This window comes from Erinaceus europaeus, chromosome 8, assembly GCF_950295315.1.
Source record: "Erinaceus europaeus chromosome 8, mEriEur2.1, whole genome shotgun sequence".
NCBI lineage: Eukaryota > Metazoa > Chordata > Mammalia > Eulipotyphla > Erinaceidae > Erinaceus > Erinaceus europaeus.
In genome coordinates, this window is record NC_080169.1 from 125,917,351 (window position 1) to 125,930,762 (window position 13,412).

The following is a 13,412-nucleotide window of genomic DNA, read 5'->3' on the forward strand; positions in this document are numbered from 1 at the left end:
AGCACTAGCTCGGGAAGAAGTACCCTCAGGCTATCCCGGCATCTGGCGCCTGAACAGGGACCTGTAAGCAGCAGATTTACAAAAAGACATCTTAGATAAGTACACACCTTTTGGGTATCTGCAATATTGTGTTAAGGCACTGTGATTTTTTTTCTTTCTTATTGTTTTCCGGAGATCTTTCCACCATAGAAAATCTTTTCCAAATCCTGCATTCTTTTTCCAGTATACAATTTTTATATATCTGGGACATTTTTCTCGGGGCTTCACCTTATATCCTGTTGATCATCATAGCAGCTTTTAAGGGATATATAGGTCAACCTCTCAAAAGGCTTAAGGACCTAGAGGCTGAGGTCAAAGAGATAAAGAAAGTAATCATAGAACTTAACCAGCACCTTAAAAACAAAAAGAAGCAAAGGCCTGTCGTGATCTTGACCCACCCTAATTCCTCTGCATCTTGCCCTGAGGCCCCTATTTTGGCATCTTGCCCTGAGGCCCCTATTTTGGCAGACAGGTGTCCGAATTCTCCTTTGGACTCCACAGCCACTTCTTCGGCCACCCCCATTTTGACAGAAACGTGTCCGGAACCTCCTGCTGCCTCCACGGCTGCTTCTTCACCCCACCCTGTTTTGATAGACACATGTCCAAATTCTCCTGTAGCCTCCAAAACCACTTCTTCGGCCACTTGTCCAGAAGCTTCCACTTCGATGACTCCTCCTACCGCTACACACTTATCAGAGCAAGTCCACACATTTCCGGTCAATGTTGCCCCCAATAGACAAAAACCTCAGGCCTGATATCCATATTCCGCCACAGACCTGAAGGAACTACGCCAGGCTATCAAAGATGACGGTGTTCATGCCCCATGGACCAGGTCCATTTTACAAGGCCTGCTTCAGAACCTTAATACCCCTCAAGATTAGAGAGATGTGACTCGTGCTACGCTCCCAGGCCCCCTCTTCCTGCAATGGGAGGCATTCTTTCGTGATGAATGTTTACAACAATCGCGGAAAAATATTCAAAATCAGCCAGAGGGTAATTTTGATACATTGTTTGGAACGGGCCAATTAGAAACAGAGATTCAACAGGCAGAAGCCAAGTTTCCAGCGGGGTATTTTGATCAAGTACGCCTGTGTGCATTAAAAGCATGAGAGCGATTAACACCACCCATGGGAGCAGCCTCAGCCCCCATTCTCTCCCTGCAACAAGAACCTGATAAATCCCTCGCTAAATTCATTGCCAGGGTCCAGTCGAGTTTAGAAAAAAAGATTTATAATCCTGACGCTCGTTTTCTCCTTCTGCGATCCATAGTCTGAGATAGAATGCTTCCGCATTTTCGACAGGCCTGTATCACTCTTAAAAACGAACACCCAGATACTTAGATTCTAGCTACACAGGATCTCAGATCAAGCTCTTTTCAAGGACCTATGTTATAGGCCTATGCAGCTACCTTACATAAGCAAAAAAGAGCTTGCTTTCAGTGCGGTCGCCAAGGGCACTGGCATAACCAATGTCCAGAAAATAGACCGCGACCCCGCCTCCAGTCAGGACGACCCCACCTCCAGTCAGGGCGACCCCACCTCCAATCAGGACAACCCCGCCTCCAGACAGGGAATCAGAGACCACGAATGCCTTGTCCCAGATGCCAGAAAAGATTTCACTGGAAGAGAGATTGTTGGTCAAGGTTCCATAGAAACGACACGCCTCTGCCAAATGTAAACAGGGATTTAAACTAGGTATGGGGCTTCCCTTAGCCCCGCCCCCAAGAGGGAAGGAAGCAGGTCGTCCGCTTGGTGCTGTGCCCTTCTTCCACAAACAGAAGCCCAGCTTGAGACCCAATCCGTCGCTATACCCACCACGCCAAGTAACAATAACAGAGGGTGAGCAAAAAGAAGAACCCGTGGTATGTGAGAACTTCCAGCATAAAAATAACCAGCTGGAGCAAGAGAACAGCTCGAATTCAGAGCCTGAGATTTTATGGATCACCCCTGTTTTAAAAAGGGGTCACCCAACTATGACAGTAAAGATTGGTAATATTCCTTTTAAGTGTTTGATTGACATGAGAGCAGACAAGACAATATTAAGACAAGCAGAGGTTCCCCAGAGTTGAGAACTCCTCCCAAGACCACGCTTACATGGTGTTGGAAGATTGACTCAGGCATTCCGCACACGAGACTCCCTTGTGTGAGAAGATCCAGAAGAGACTACCAGACGCTTTCAGCCTTTAATAGCTGATATAAGCACCAATTTATTGGGAAGAGACTTGCTGGAATCTTCAGATGTAGTGATATCCTCAGACACCTCTACAAGACACCACACTCACTCCTGTGAGACTGCTAGACCCAACCAGCACCCCCAATACTAACTGCCACTGTTCGTAACAGAACTCCCCGCTTAGATTGGCTTTCTAATGAGCCTGTCTGGGTGGAACAGTGGCCTTTGCCTAGGGAGAAGCTAAAAATTTTTAAAAAACTCGTCCAAGAGCAGTTATCTTTGGGACACATTCGTCATTCTCAGAGTCCATAGAATACTCCAGTCTTTGTAATTAAAAAGCGCTCAGAAAAATGGCGCCTCCTCCAAGATCTTCGTGCAGTTAATAAAACCATGCAGGTTTGGGGCTTCCCCCAAAGGGGTTTGCCTCTTGCTTCCGCAATTCCCACAAAAATTCCAATCATAGCTATTGATATACAAGATTGTTTTTTCTCTATTCCCTTACACCCACAAGATTGTAAACGTTTTGCTTTCTCTGTTCCTTCTTTTAATAATGCCAGCCCTGCCGATAGATTTAAATGGGTGATACTGCCCCAGGACATGGCTAATAGTCCTACTATTTGTCAAGAGGTTGTTAAATCTGCCCTTTTCCCATATATTCATAAGGGCCTTAAGGTTTTTCATTATATAGATGACGTGTTAATATGGGGAGAATTAGATACAGATCTCTCCGCCCTACGTGATTTTCTAATCCCTGCCTTAAAGAAAAGTAAACTTAATGTAGCTCCTGAGAAGATACAGCTAATCCCTCCAATATCTTTCTTAGGCTCAGAGATTTCCCTAACGCAGATTCGTCCTTTAAAACCTTGTGTTACTTTTCCTTCTAATCTCACTCTTGCTTCTTTACAAAGTTTTCTTAAAAATTTGAATTGGCTTAGACAGTATCTTTATCTGCCTACGAGCTGCCTGCAACCACTGTTCGAGATGTTGGGTAGTTGCCATCTCCCCCTGGCTTCTGCTTAACCATATGCCTATATAGAGATTTTACTGATCCAAAGCTTTGGTCTATTTACATAAATCACTTTTACATAAAGCACTCCAGGACATTGGTGGTTCTACGATAAGATTCTCTCCTGCTCCACCCCCTCCTTGTCACACACTGATCCCTTCTTTGTCACACTCTGATTTTCACCAGTCACTTTTCTCTCCACCCTCTCTATATCACATCCTGTTTCCACCCTACTTGGAGAGTATAAAAACAGCTGCTCTTCTGATTAAAGACACTTGGAAATTGCTTTCCGGCTCCGAGAGTTCCAGAGTGTATCTCCTGCAGAAGTTGGTGCAGCACGAGTTCCTGATCCCTCTCCCACACAGCAGCCTAGATCAGCTCCAGTTGAGTTCTCTCCAACCCAGAGAGCACTAGCTCGGGAAGAAGTACCCTCAGGCTATCCCGGCACCCCAGCACACAGGTGTGTGCACCGAGCCTGTACTCAGGACCCTCCTCACCTACTTCCCTTTCCCAGGACACAGGTGTGTGCCCCGAGCCGGTGTACTCAGGACCCTCCTCACCTACTTCTCTTCCCCAGCACACAGGTGTGTGCACCGAGCCTGTACTCAGGACCCTCCTCACCTACTTCCCTTTCCCAGCACACAGGTGTGTGCCCCGAGCCGGTGTACTCAGGACCCTCCTCACCTACTTCTCTTCCCCAGCACACAGGTGTGTGCCCTGAGCCTGTACTCAGGACCCTCCTCACCTACTTTCCTTCCCCAGCACACAGGTGTGTGCCCCGAGCCTGTACTCAGGACCCTCCTCACCTACTTCCCTTCCCCAGCACACAGGTGTGTGCCCCGAGCCTATACTCAGGACCCTCCTCACCTACTTCCCTTCCCCAGCACACAGGTGTGTGCCCTGAGCCTGTACTCAGGACCCTCCTCACCTACTTCTCATCCCCAGCACACAGGTGTGTGCCCCGAGCCTGTACTCAGGACCCTCCTCACCTACTTTCCTTCCCCAGCACACAGGTGTGTGCACTGAGCCTCCAACCTCCCTCCTCCCTCCCCCCTCCCCACAAGCTCCTAATGACTACCAGGCAGTAGTGCAGTGGGTTAAGCACACACAGACTGAAGCTCAAGGACCTCAAGGACCTGCCTAAGGACCCTGCTCAAGTCCCTGGATCCCCACCTGTAGGGGGGTCACTTCACAAGTGGTGAAGCAGGTCTGCAGGTATCCTTCTCTCCCCACTCTGTCTTCCCCTCCTTTCTTGATTTCTCTCTGTCCTAACCAACAGCAATGGCGACAAGAACAAGGGCAACAAAATGGAGAAAAAGGCCTCCAAGTGCAGTGGATTCAGAGCAGGCACCGAGCCCCTGTGATAACTCTGGAAGCAGAAAAGGGAAAAAAAATCTTGAGGGCAGGAGTAGACAGCATAATGGTTATGCAAAGAGGCTCTCATGCCTAAGGCTCTGAAGTCTCAGGTTTTCAAGACCCCCTCCCACCACCAAAAGCCAGAGCTGATGAGTGTTCTGGTAAAGAAAAAAGGAAGACAAAATTGACAAAGGAAAAAAGAAAGAAAGAAAAAGAAAAAAAATGCCAGTCATAACCTGGGAGGTGGCACAGTAAATAAGTTGTTGGTCTTGCAAGCAGGAATTCCTGGGAATGATTCTATATGTGCCAGAGTGATACTCTGGTCCCCTGCCTGTCTCCCACTAACAAATTAATATCAAAAACTAATAAAGTGTTTCTAATATAATGGGAAAAGAGAATTTTAATGGGGCTGGCTGCAGCACATCTGGTTAACTTCACACATTACAGTGCTCAAGGGCCCAAGTTCAAGCCCCTGCTCCCCACCTGAATAGGGGAAGCTTCACTGGTGGTGAAGCAGGGCTGCAGGTGTCTCTCCCTCCTATGTCCTCCTTCCTCTTAATTTCTGACTGTCTCTAGTCAATAAATAAATATTTTAAAAAGAGAATCTTAAGAAAAATAAAATATTAGTCATGCTCCAGACCCCTTTCCCATCTGACCTGAACACTGATGTTGCATTTCTTGGCATAGGGGTTAACATGTTGCTGTCCAACTGTGGTTGCTTTCACACAAGGTGAGGAAAATAATATAATTTAAATGAATAAATATGTAGACAGTTATTAGCCAAATGCACACAGGCTGAAATGTTAATGAACAGCAGTAGCTGCTTTTTACTGAGATACAATAAAACTCAATGAAGGTCTGGAGAAAGTGATTCCTAAAAAGAGGACAAGCAGAAGTTACAGGCCTTTTAGTCTGGCACCCTCTTGGGGATCTTCCTGCACTGATGACTGGGAACTCTCCTTGAAAAAGCAGAGCCATGCTACAGCATGTGGGAAGAGAAAATGTGGCTCATTTCCCCTAAGGTCTTGTCTTAGTAGCCAAGTGTCCAGAACATTTTAGGAGAGCAGCCCAGTGGTAGAGCATAGGATTTGCAGGCATAAATGAGGTACCATGTACAGTTCCCAATATACAAAGGAAAATTCTGGTTCTCTTTCTCTACCTCATTTGAAAAATAAAAATAAAATTGTATTTTTTAAATATTTTATTTTTTATGAAAGATTAGATAAGGGCAGGAGTAGATAGCTCACTGGCTATGCAAACAAACTCTCATGACTGAGGCTACAGGGTCCCAGGTTCAATCCCCCCACACCACCATAAACCAGAGCTGAATAATGCTCTGGTAAAAAAATATATATATGATAGCACAGGTCAACTCTGGTTTATTATGGTGCTATGGATTGAACCTGGGACTCCAGGGCCTCAGGCACAAAAGTCTCATGCAGAATCATTGCTCTGTCTCCCTAGCCCACAAATTGTCTCCCCATCCCATGCCAACCACATTTCACATTCTGAGAAAGACTTATGTTAAGGTGACATAGGAGCGTGTGACACTGTGATAGACCTGCTACAGAGTTAGAATCAGAAGGGCAGGGACTCAGTGGGCAAAGGCAGTACCTGGTCTCAGTGGCCCCAGATACACTGGGGACCTCCCCAGCCTTGGTCCTGGAGGCCCTGTCTTCTCTGGAGTAGGGAGAACACAGCCCTGGCATTACACAGCCCTCTGCACAGCCCAGCTTATTAGGCCAAGGCACAGCCATGGTTTCCTTTGCAAACAACAGTGTGCAGGAGTGAGGACTTTAAGACCTCTGAATTGCTGAACAAGTTTGGGGCAGGAGCTGTGCTTCCCAGCTCCCTCCAGTCTAGCTCAAGCTCACTCCTCTAAGCAGGCAGGCTGCAGCTCTTCAACCTGCTTAGCCCTTAGCAGCCCCATTTAATTAAAGGAAGGGATTCTAGGCTGCTGGCTCTGGCACTGCCACAAGCAGTGACCTTAGAGGCACCCAGAGACAATGCCAGTACAAGGCCCTGTTTTCTGGCAAGTGCAATGAAAGCCTCAAAATTTGAGCTAATAAAACCATCACTGAATGGGAGTTGGGCGGTAGAACAGCGGGTTAAGCGCAGGTGGTGCAGAGCTCAAGGACTCGAGGAAGGATTCTGGTTCGAGCCCCCAGCTCTCCACCTGCAGGGGAGTCACTTCACAGGCAGTGAAGCAGGTCAGCAGGTATCTGTCTTTCTCTCCCCCTCTGTCTTCCCCTCCTCTCTCCATTTCTCTCTGTCCTATCTAACAACGACTACAACAGTAATAACTACAACAATAAAACAACAAGGGCAACAAAAGGGGATAAAGAAATAAATTAAATTAAATTAAGTTTAAAAAAAAGACATTTTAAAAAAAAAAACCCTCACTGAAAACTTCACCCCTCCCCCATCTCTTTCTCCTGACTTTATCTGAAACCCTGTGGAGTGGTTTTAAAGCCTGGTGCTAAAACCTTTTCACAAAGCCATTTAGTTTAGCCTAAGGGCTGGAAGTGGGGAGATGCCTTCCAGTTTCAGGCCCTGGGAGGGACTAAGTAAGGCTCCATCAGCCAGGCACCAAAAATGGGGAGCAGACCGGGGTCAAGACTGTGCCCCTTGATAAAATATGATAATTGCCACCATAGGCAAAAGTATCTGTTTCTAATTAAATTCTCCTTTACCTCCCAGGAGAAGTCCTGCCCAGCCAAGAGCCCCAGGTCCAAGTGAATGGCTCTGCTGTGAGAGAAAACCTCCTGGATGGGAGCTCAGTGCCCTGGAGGACAGTGTGTCTGAGACAGAACCAGCTTGAGAGACCTGCAGGAGGCTGCAGGGTCCTGTGTGACTATTTTTTAACTTTCTTATTGCAATACACTTTTTCCAGTACACCACGCTCAGCTCTGTTTACCATGGTGCAGTGGATTGAACCTGGGACTTAGGAGCCTCAGAAACAAGAGTCTTTACCTATTATGTTATGGACTGCAGTATTCAATACACTTTAAAAAGCCTTTGCAGCTGCCTTATCCTCTCCCAGACCCCCTGTGCATCACATGCAAAATACGTCTTCACAGGTTGCTACAAACATGCCAATTAGGTGCTGAAATTACTATTCCAAAATTCAGTATTTTAGGAGACTAGGACGCACATGTATGTTAGAGTGTGTGGGAGATGGGGAGAAGGCATGCTCTTACTCTTTTATTGTGTTACTGAGGTAAATTAAACTCCCACTGAATTTCTGGTTTAGCCAAGTTTTTTTTCCTTATCTCTCTTTCTAACTGGTTGAAGGGGAGAGAGGAGAGCTCAGTGGTAGAGTGCATGGCTTTCTGCAAGAAGTCTCAGGCTTGGGGACCAGAGACATAGCATAATGACAACTAACTGCCACAAAAATAAGATACAGCCAGGCAAGACAAGCATTGTGACTCTGGGACCTAGAAACCAAACAGGATGTAGCTGGGGGCAAAGTGACTTTTTTTCCCAGAAGGATGTTCAGCTCCAGTTTATGGGGGGGAGTGGACTAAAGCTAAGATTTGGGAGCCTCAGGCAAGAGAGTCTTTTTGCATAACCATTATGCTATATACCCCACCCCTGACCTTTCTAAATGGACTCCCTCAGGCACTCCATCCTCCCGGGTGACTCACAGCTCCTGTCCACCCAGCCTTCCTGCATACAAACCCCTCCCCTTGTACCCAGGTGCAAAGCCTCACATTCTGTAAGGCAGGATTATTGAGGTCTGATTCCTTTGTCTGCATGACCCTCACATGCTTTATCCTAACCTTCCTTGGCTCTGGAGATAGTTGTCATATGTTTGATCACTGTTACTTGCAGTGTTTCTGCTTATGAGAAAGTTGGACAAAAGCTCAGAGAAGAGGTCTCAGCCCAGATTCTGAGTTAAGAACACAGGTGGAGTTTGCACAGGGCTCATCCCCAGTACCTCCCACAGACTCTGCCTAATGGTCTGGGTGGGCCAGCCAGCCCTGGCTGATTCAGGGCTGCAGGGGACTCTATGCAGAGGAGCCTGGGGGAGTTGTGGGGAGGAGGGGAGGAGTAATGGCTCAGGGCTGCCTGAGGGCTGGGAACCAAGGGGTGCTGCTTCTCCTGCGTTTGGAGGGCTGGGCCTCTGCAACTCCTACTCCCCATCTTAACCAGCATTTGGGGGGCCCTGAAGATAAGGAGGGGGAAAAACATGCAGGTCACTCATAGAGCACTTTACTATGCTCTCTCTTTCATAATAGAGGACAGGAAAGGTGATGTGGCCTGCAGGTCTAATTCCTCTGACCCTGGGTGAAATGGGGGGGGGGGGGTGAAGAGTGTCCACCAGCACCGAGAAGTCAGACTCAGGGCAATGTGACGCCCACATGGCACCCCCCAGAAAGAAGCCAGTGCTGAGGAGAAGAGGCTGAAACCACAGGCTGTCAGGTCAGTGTCCTTTCCAGTCTGGAACCTTCTCTTTTATTTGATGAGATGGTGTGTAGTTAGCACCTGTAAATCTCCCTCCCTCTCTCTCTCTCCTTTTCCTGGTATATTCCTGACACTAACATTTTTTCAATACTTTTTTCCTCCTCTTGCAAGTAACATTTCCAGATAACGTATCTTTTAAAAGTATTTTTTAAGGGGCCAGGCAGTGGCACAGCTGGTTAAGTGCACACATTACAGTGCACATGGACTCAAGTCCAAGCACCTGGTGCCCGTATGCTGGGGGGAAGCTTCACAAGAGTTGAAGCAGGGCTGTGTTTCTCTGTTTCCCTCTTTACCCCCCCCCACAATTTCTCTTGGTTCTCTATCTAATAAAAAATCAATTATTTTAAAGTTATCTTTATTTATTGCATAGAGACAGCCAGAATTTGAGAGGGAAGGCACAGATACAGAGGGAGAAAGACAGACATACACCTGCAACACTGCTTCACCGGTTGTGAGGCTTTCTTCCAGCAGGTGGTGGGGTGGCTGGGGGCTTGAGCTCAGGTCTTGCACATTGTAACGTGTAGTTAACCAGGTGTGCCACCACCCAGCTACTAAACATTTCTTTCTTTTCCTCTTAGTGTGTTTTATATTTTTACCAGAGCACTGCTCAACTCTGGCTTATGGCAATGCAGGGGATTGAACCTGGGAACCTTTCTCTCTCTACTTGTCATGTTCACACACGTTTGCTCTCAAGTCTTTTGCCTTCATTTCCTCCATTATTTCTGTCTTTTTTTTTTTTCTACCAGGATTATTGCTGGGACTTGGTGTTTGCACTATGAACATGTTAGAAGGTAAAACATTGTTCCAGAGATAAAAGGGTTAAAAAAAGTAAAACTCGAGAAAATGGGCCCCCTGGAAAGGCCAGTAAACTACTTGTTTTGACAAGAATCGGTTAAGGAAACATTTCCTGCTGAGGGGAGACAATTAACAAAGGCAACTCCTCAACCTGCAACATCCTGCTGACCAGGCAGGAGGGAAGATAACCAAAAGTCGCAACCCCTACCCCTCTGCTTCCTCCTGCTATGGTTTGGGAAAAACTTTTTAAAACTAAACTAACAGGATGCTTGTCACTTAGCCCCCCTGCCCTAAACCCTATATAATCTCAATAGAAACTATGGAGGGGTCGAGCACTTCTGACACCACTGTGTTGGTGGCTCAGTGTGTTCGTCCCTGGGCCAGCTAATAAAGACTGTTGATTTTACATCGCTCTGGTCTCTTGGTGATTTCTGTGGATTACCGGACCCTAACAAACAGTTTGCACTGCTCCCAGTGGAGTTTTTTTTTCCTATTTTATTTGACAGGCCAGAGAGAAATTGAGAGGGAAGGAGGAACAGAGAGGTAGAGAGACAGAGAGACACCTGCAGTTCTGTTTCACCACTCCTGAACCCCTCCACCCTCCACAGGTGGGGATCAAGGGCAAATCCAGGTCCTTGTGCATGGTGGTAATGTGTACTACCACCCACCCCTCCCCCCCAATTTTCTCCTTTCAAATCTTTCTGTAAGGTTTTAAAAATATTTGTGGGAGGGAGACCAGAGCACTGTTCATCTCTAGCATTTGAGGCACTAGGACTTACACCTGGACCCTCAGGCATGTTAGTCCTGTGCTGGGCTACCTCCTTGGTCCTGCCACCTTCCTCTGGTCACAGTAAAGGATGGTGTGTGTGGTGGTGTGACTGTAAGTGACTGTGCATTTGTGTGTGTGTGTGTGTGTGTGTGTGTGTAAATGAATTACCCACCATGACAGCTCTCGTGCCTGACCTGTAGCAGGTGATGTCACTGGTTGTTGAACAGGGAGCCAATGTGGTCATATTGGGCATTGATTTGTGAAACTCATGGTAACCTCAGTCTTGACCTCTGTAGTTACAGAGAGCAGGATACTGGTAGCATTAAGAGTCTACATTATTCCTTGTACCCAAGGATTAGTCCAAAACCTTATTGAAATTGCTCTCACTAAAGAATGTCCCTGGACAAGCAGACAACAACTTTGTTTCTCATAGAGTATTTGGATCATAAGAGTCAACAGATGTTAATTCAGTTTGAAGAGAAGAGTGAGTAAATAAAAAAGAGGGGGATTTAAAGAGATGGTTAGGTGGCCTCTTTAAAGGAGCATGAATAGAACAATTGTTCAGTACAGAAAGTGTTTTATGTAAATTGTTATCTGTAGCCACTTGTGCTCACTAGTTCTGTATTTATTATTTTTTTGCCTCCAGGGTTATCACTGGGGCTCTGTCTGCACTGGGAAATCACTGCTCCTGGAGGCTATTTTTTCCCTTTTGTTACCCTTGTTGTTTATTGTCATTGTTATTATTATTGTTATTGACATCATGATTGTTGGATAGGACAGAGAGATATGGAGAGAGGAGGGGAAGACAGAGAGGGTAAGAAAAAGATAGACACCTGAAGACCTGCTACAGTACTTGTGAAGCCACTTAAGCCAGTCCTTGCTCTTAGAGCCATGTGCACTTCCCCTGCGGCACTACCACCCAGTCCCCTAGTTCTGTATTCTCTAGGTCAGATAATATTTACTTGCTAATCTTCCAGTAGAAACCCTCAGATTCTCTTCCTTTTCTTAGACAACAGGGAGATTGTGAGTTCTGAGGCCCAGTCCAAAGGTGGAGGAGGCAGTTCTGCCTCAGGTCTGAAAGATGGCAGAAGGGTGAGGGGAGGATCGCTGCTGCCTAAGGGCCACTGTTGGCTGCACACCCTTTTGAAAAAGAATAAATGCCTTAAATCAACTCCTTTTCTTTTGACTTGACACAATTTTTTTCCTGGGATGCTATATACAATAAATCGTCTTCATTTTCTACTGATTCAAAAACTTGATATAATACCATTCTACAGGTGATTTGGCAGTATTACTGAGAACTGTGGTAGTGGTTCATTTAATGCAACACCACAGCCTCACACATGGGTCATTTCTTGGCTCCAGTGCCACTTTTCTACCTCTTTTCCTCTAGACAGAGACAGAGGAGCAGCACAGGAACTAAATTGACCTGGTGGCCTGGTGCTCCCCTGTGGTGCAGGGGTTTGACCTGAGGACTCTGAAGCAGGGCACACACCCTTCACCAGCCCTTGGCTCTGGCTCTCAAACTGAGTAAAACTGATTTATTTGAGATATGAAGATATATAAAGTCTGCTCAATGAAATCTCTAATCCTAACCCTACTTTTGTAAAAGACTTTATATAACATGCCCTCTGTCTCCTGTGGGTGTCATTCTGTTTAAATTCTTGTTAATTCTAGAATCAGAATTGTGAGACATAGTTCTAACCAAATGTTAATATCTTATTATCTTCCGTTCCTACTTGGCTTGGTTTCTTTTTTTTAATTATTATTTATTTATTTAGAAAAAGGAAACACTGACAAGACAGTAGGATAAGAGGGGTACAACTCCCACACAATTCCCACCACCAGAACTCCATATCCCAGCCCCTCGAGGCCCTGTGAGCTTTCCTATTCTTGATCCCTTTGGGAGTACAAACCCATGGTCATTGTGGGATGCAGAAGGTGGAAGGTCTGGCTTCTGTAATTTCTTCCTCGCTGAACATGGGTGTCCACAGGTCGATCCATACCCCCAGCATGCCTCTCTCTTTCCCTAGTGGAGTGGGGCTCTGGGGAAGCGGGGCTCCAGGACACATTGGTGGGGTTGTCTGTCCAGAGAAGTCTGGTTGGCATCATGCTGGCATCTGGAACCTGGTGGCTGAAAGAGTTAACATATAAAACCAAACAAATTGTTGATTAATCATGAACCTAAATCCTGGAGTAGTGCAAATGAAGAGTTGGGGTTGTGTGTGTTTCCCATTTCGTAGAAAGCTAGTAGGCGTATTTTAGTCATATTCCAAAGGGCCTGTGACTATACTAGTTTTTTTTTCTTTTTTTCCCCTGTTGGCTTGGTTTCTTTATCTTGCTTATAAATACATCATTGGAACTGATAGACCTGAACAGGAGAGTGCGGGAAGCCGCCCCCTCAGGAACCTTGGTTTTGAGGAACAGGATACTCCATCTTGTGTAAAATCTCCATCAACCATAAGCCCGCCTGACATGTACACAGGCAAGACCACCCCTCACCCACCTCCTAGAGATGTTTACTTAACCTCTGCAGCTGCATTCCTTCCTGGGATAGCTCCACAATTAGCAGGACAGGCATGGCCATAGATGGCAAGGAAAGAGCATTCCAAGGTTAGGTAACCATAGCAACCCCGTTTACTGGAGACCCTCCCCAGCCTTAGCCATCCTTAAATACACATGAAAAATTTCAATAAAGGAGACTTGATCAGACTCCTGTCTTGTCTCCATTTCTCGCGTCTCTTGTCCTACCCCATTCCCACTCCCCCTCCTAGGGTCTCCGTTTGACGACCCCGTGGGCTGGGGCAG